Source organism: Adiantum capillus-veneris, chromosome 21 (genome assembly GCF_014529385.1).
Source record: "Adiantum capillus-veneris isolate H3 chromosome 21, ASM1452938v2, whole genome shotgun sequence".
Classification (NCBI taxonomy): Eukaryota; Viridiplantae; Streptophyta; class Polypodiopsida; order Polypodiales; family Pteridaceae; genus Adiantum; species Adiantum capillus-veneris.
This window is the reverse complement of record NC_140951.1, coordinates 145085423-145091831: the sequence shown is the minus strand read 5'-3', so window position 1 is coordinate 145091831 and position 6409 is coordinate 145085423. Positions and strand designations below refer to the sequence as shown.

The window sequence follows — 6409 nt, the reverse complement described above, 5'->3', positions numbered from 1 at the left end:
TACTGCCTTGTACATTTGCATCCATGAGTTTCCAAGAATCATTGTTTCATTCATGTGTTCATCTGGTATGCATACAAATTGATGAGGGAATGCATGAACATCCATGTACTATCACATTCAAGTTGACCACTCCCAATGTCGGTGTTTGGTTTTTGTTGCATCCTTTGATAGCCGATATTCCCGATGCTAAAAACTGATTTGTTGCTTTCTTGTACGTGGAATAACTGACTGCATTCATTCGAGCTCCGGTATCTACCAGTGCATTTGTGCTATGATTGTTCAGTTGTACTTTGATGTGAAGGTCCATTCCATCTAACCATTCATCATCCGTTGACACTGCATCATTCTTCAATTTCCATAGTCTTTCATCTAGTTCCAAAGTGTTGATGGGAATAGGGGTTTGTTGATTTTTGAAAGTAGCTTTCCTCTTGAGTGCTCGAAGATAAGATTCATCTTGGGCTTCATCAATAACCTGCTATCGTTTCATCTATGTCTACTTTGCTGCATGCATCTTCTCTAGCAAATGATTGGTTAGTGGAACATTGTACTTATTTAAGTGGCATCCACTAATCCAGTTAGCCATTGGTTCACCATCTAGAGTGGACAACTTAACTTCTCCACTTGGGGTACATATTCAATGATAAATGGTTTGTTTCCCTTTTTCTTGAACTTGGGAATGTGCTGCTTAAGGGAATAGACTAAAACTAGGTCCACTTTTCTGAAGAATTTTGTGACTAGATGTAAATCAAAAAACTATTTTTGTTGCCGGTTTTGTGCATAGATGTGAGTCATAGATGTCAGCCTTTGCTCATCAAGCTTTTCTAAATTTGTGAGCCTCTCTGATAGTTTATGTCCGGTCCACTCAACATCTATTGCTACCCTTAGTGTCGGCAATAGAAATTCTATTGTAAGTATGGCATCAAGACCAAAAACAAAATTAAAGGGTGTAGCATTCAAAGCTGTCTTGAATGAAACTCTATAAGCCCATAGAGTGGCATGTAGATTTAATTCCCAATCAGTTTGTCCTCAACTAACCACTTTAGTCAATACCGAGCTAAGAATTTTATTCATGAACTCAGCTTGTCCATTTACTTGTGGATGATAGGGAGCATATTTGTTATGGATGACCATAAATTCATTCAATACTCAATTACCTCATTGACGGGGGAACTCATTGAGGAAATGAGTTCCCATATCACTGAAAATTTCTATTGGAAGTCCATATCTTGTGAATACATTCTCATACAAGAATGCGGCTGTGGTTCTAGCATCATTCTTCCTGGTTGTCTTAGCCTCCTCTGACCATTTGGTCAAATAGTATGTAGCTACAATGATATATTGAGCTTGAGTTCTACAAGTAGGTGGTTGTCTTGGACTGACAAAATTTATGTCCCATTTTGCAAAAGCTCTAGCCCACATCCTTGGTCTTAAAGGCATGCTATCTACCCGGGTTGGCATTTTTTGCTCGTTGACATGCGTCACACCTAATATATTTTTTGGCATCTGCAGAAAGTGTTGGCCACCATATGCCTACCATTAAAATTTCTCTAGCGGTGGTTTCAATAGAAAAGTGACCTCCAACTAATTCAACATCTGATTGTTCTAGACTAGAGATATAGTAATCTTCATTTGCACAAAGACGCAAATTTTGATCCTTTCCTCTTTGATACAATTGGTTTCCAATAAGAGCAGTTTCTTGCTTCAATTTCAATTGCTCTTTGGAAGCGTTTACTCATATCCTTCGGAAATTTTCTGTTTGATAAGTAAGTAACTAGATAGTTACTCCACTTAGGAATGAGTGATATTTGAAACAATGTCACATGAGGTATGGGTGCTTGTTTCTAGCATTGAAGAAAGTTTTTTTACAAATGAGTGAACATCACTCCTCATGGTTGGCCAAAATACTCCAAGTCTCAAGATCTGTTGCATCTTTCGCAAAGTGAAGTTCCATTATGGTAATATGTGCTTGACTTAAGTATTGGGATTTCTCCTCATGATTAATACACAAAAGAAATATTCCATCTTGATTTCTTTTCCAACACTACTACATTTGCCTCCCTATAGCGACGGCTACAACGACGAATTTTTGTCGCATTAACGAGGGAAAAAGGCGTCGCTGTAGCCATCGCTACCGTATGTTGCATAAACGAGGCATTTAACGAGGGCTATAGCAACGAGTGACCGTTGCATAAGCAACAGAAATAAGAAGTTTACTTTTCGTTGCATAAGCGGAGCGTGACAAAATGCCTGGAATAAGCGGCGCGTGGCATAAGCGGCGAGATGCTTAAGCGACGAATTGTTTTTTTTTTTTCAAAAGACCGCATCAGCGACGCTTTGGACATGCAACAACTATATGACGTGCAGGGTTTCATAAGTAATCTCTCTCCGCTCCCCCTCTCTCTCACACACACACACATTACATACAACAATCTAGCTCTAATGCTCTCTCTCTCTCTCTCTCTCTCTCTCTCTCTCTCTCTAGCTCTTCTACACACACCTCTTCCTTAGCATCCAAGAGGTTCTTCTAGCGGCTCAGATCGAGAGGGTTTGTGTGTGGCAGCCATGCATTTCAAATCAGTGCATTTCAAAAGACGACATCCTAGACAGGAAGCTCATCAAGCACTTTTTCCGCTTTATGAAGTGCACCACATTTGGCATACATGTCGACCAAGGAAGTGCCAAGCACAACGTTGTCTTTCAACAACCACTCACTATTAATATCATCATAACTTCTTTTGCCCATATCAGCATCTTGTGTACTACCACATGCCCTCAAGGTGCCACTGTACATGATTGCATTTGGAGAGATGCAGTCTCTCTGCATCTGCTTAAAAAAGCTCTCTCTCTCTCTCTCCCTCTCTCTCTCTCTCTCTCTCTCTCTCTCTCTCTCTCTCTCTCTCTCTCTCTCTCTCTCTCTTCCTGACCTAACCTTGTAGCAATCAATGCACTGCTTGAAATAACATTACATCTAGAGAGAGACCCTCACTTCGCATTAGCTGAAAATAGGCTAGAGCGTATGTGATTGCGTCTAGAGAGACACCCTCACTTCATCCACTAAAAAATGAGCAGAGCTCCTTGGCCCTGCCCAAGTTGGGCATATCCCCCAATCAGTGCATCTCAAGAGACGACATTTCAGACAGAAAGCTCCTCAAGCACTTCGTGTGCTTCATGAAGTGCACTACATATGGCATACATGTCGACCAAGGCAGTGGCAAGCACGACGTCCCATTCCATTGAAAACAGCCTAGAGCTCCTGAGCCCTATCCAAGTTAGGCATATCCTGCAATCAGGCGACATCCGCGACAGGAAGCTCTTAAAGTACTTTTTGTGATCGATGAAGTGCACCACATTAGGCATACATATCGATCAAGGTAGTTCCAAGCACAACCATTGACTAACAATATCAAGTGAATTCTTTTGTCCATATCAGCATCTTGTGCAATACCATATGCCTTCAAGGTCGACTCTATAGATGAACTCGCTGATGAGTTTCGACTCTTTGTCATCCAAATGAGAGGATGCATGCTCTCACTGACTCCCCCAACAGGAACCAACGCCTAATTCTCATGGACTACCACCATGGCCTTCATGATGGTCGGACTCTCGCCCAACAACACGTACTGAGATCTCTCTCTCTCTCTCTCTCTCTCTCTCTCTCTCTCTCTCTCTCTCTCTCTCTCTCTCTCTCTCTCTCACACACACACACACACACACACACACACACACACACACACACACACACACACACACACACACACAAGCACTGTGCTATCACGTGAGAGGCTGCCAAATGAGAGGTTGTAACGCAAATGGCCAGGGTAGCCATGGTGCTAGCAAATGAGGAGGCGATGAAAGGCAAGAAACACTCGCGCAGCTCATGCAAAGAAAACACATCATCTAGCTCTTCTATCTTCACCCCTTCTCCTTCAAAGCTCACTACCAGACTTGATGGTGGTGAAGATGATGATGGCTCTTGCATGCGCTTGCGTTGTTGATGTTGTTGCTCGATGCCTGCAACTCCATCTTCGACTGGTGCTTCTCGTTTCACTCTCTTATTCTCTTTGTCTCAACCTCTTTCTCTAGCATTGGAGCCACGACATTGATGGAAAAGTTCAACAATGCGTGCACCCCACGCATCTTCAATGCCGCTAGATCATATGCCAAAGCTGCCTCCTCAGCCTCATCAAAGGTCCCTAGCCAAACACGGGCCCCTTGCCTTGCAGAGTCTCGGATCTCGGCTGCATATTTGCCCCACGGCCGACGCCGTACTCCTCGGTAATGCTTCTTGTTGGAGCTCTTGGCAAGCTCTACGGGTGTTAATGATGAGCTTGAAGGGGCAGAGCACAATGTAGAGGCAGCACCATTTTTTATGCCTTTCTTTGGAGGAGTTGTATTTTGCGGTGTTGATGATCTGGGTGCAAGGTGACTCTCCGTTGATGCATCGTCGCATTTTGGGGCGCGCGGAACCCAGCCTTTCTTGTTCACAACTTCTTTAAGAATGCCATACACCATCATGCCATCTGAGTCATATGCCTGGATCGATTATATGTGTTTTGATGGATGAGGTACCTTGAATAATGCAAAGCCAAGGCTAGTCTTATGTAAAAAATGCACAAAATCTTTGCTAACTTAACCTAATTTATCACAAGAAGGTTTTGAAATTTTCTTATGTAGGAAAATGGGCTCTTTCTCATTGTTTGCATGTACTGTTTAACATCACGAGCTTCCACTCAGGAGGCACCACATACCTAGCTAGTGCGCTTGGGGACCACCGGCCTGCCCACTAGGCCGGCGATCCCCTGCCCCCAACCGCACCTAACTAGGTATGCGGCGTCCTTGCTAATAGAAGCCCATGATGTTATGGTAGGTCACAATGTGAGAATTCTTAGGAATTTGTCCAAAAGCTCTTGTATATGAAAATAAGTTTTTTTTGTGTTTGTCAGAATGAGGAGAAAGCAATGCTTTCTTCAGCGATATATGAATGCTTGGACTTTGGAGAGGAGCTTTTCACTATAGGAAGTTGGGAACATAAAGATTTGGTGAGTAGGGATGGTAACATGAATTTCTCTACATCTGTATTTTTTGCCTCTATTGATCAGAGGAGCGAAAGAGCCGGCGAGAGTGCATGCACGGCCCTTGTTGCAGTGATCGATGATTGGCTACACAAGAACCCAAATTGTATGCCCATCAAGGCCGAATATGACACCCTCATCCGAGAAGGATCTGCAGAGTGGCGGAAGCTATTTGATGTTGAGGCCTACAGAAGCAAGTTTGTGGATGGCCACTTTGACCTTGAGGCTGTCATAAACGCAAGAATACGACCACTAGCAGTGGATCATGAGAGTTCCTTCATTGGCTTTTTCCAACCTGAGGGGCTAGATGACACCTACAACAATTTCTTGCAAGGCGCAAAGTATTTTGAAGAGATTTGGGCAACAATAGACCGGTAGAGTGTAGGCTTGCAGCCCAATGGGGGATTTCAGCTCTACATTGTGAGCTGGAATGATCATTTTTTCCTATTGAAGGTATGCAAAGAAGCTTACTACATTATTGACACACTGGGGGAGAGGCTTTATGAGGGATGTAATCAGGCATACGTTCTTCGCTTTGATAGCAAGACGAGCCTCTACCATGTGCCAAAAACGGAGGCTTCAAAGGAGCTTGTTAAAGATAAGAAGGAGGTCTTCCCTACCAAAACAGAGGAAAACCAGTCGTCTCAAGCTCAAGATGTGGGTGTATCCTTCCACCACAGCAACACCTGCAGCTTAGTTGTTGCCAAGCTGCACGCAGGTGTATACACATACACTGCTGAAGCTAGCTTTTGCCCCTTTATATATTGCACTCTGCTTCTTCTGTCTGTATCAATGCGCACTCTTACTTATATGCTGGTGAAGCTGTGTGATGATAGACGTTTGCTTTTGAGTTGTCATTGCATATGCGCACGCGCTCGCGCGCGCACACACACACACACACTCTTGTACATGCACACAATATTAAGGTCTCCTTCACACACAACCTGCATGCCTACACACATGCACACTCACACATTAAAATGTTTTTTTGAAACATAGCTCTGAATCTATTTTGTAGGCACTAACAAAGTGCAATATTCAAACCCAAGCTTGGAGACTCCATTTTTTGTGCCTCAGTTTTCACATGTTAAGCCCATGAATTGAAGCGGAGGTTGAGAGGCATGGCCATTCTTCGGGTTCTTTTCCTCTCTTCTTGTATCCACGTCGCAGGAGCGTGTTGTGCCTCTCTTTCTCTCTCTCTCTCTCTCTCTCTCTCTCTCTCTCTCTCTCTCTCTCTCTCTCTCTCTCTCTCTCTCTCTCTCTCTCTCTCTCTCTCTCTCTCTGTGCATGCCCACATGCATAAGCGCACACACACACACACACACACACACACATGT

General features: G+C 43.6%; 2 pseudogenes; one reads left to right on the top strand and one right to left on the bottom strand.

Annotated features, from left to right (window-relative positions):
- Positions 1–3926: 3926 nt before the first annotated feature.
- Positions 3927–4703, bottom strand: LOC147431899 (ethylene-responsive transcription factor 1A-like; annotated as a pseudogene).
- A 243-nt stretch (positions 4704–4946) lies between these two features.
- Positions 4947–6176, top strand: LOC147431898 (uncharacterized; annotated as a pseudogene).
- Positions 6177–6409: the final 233 nt, after the last annotated feature.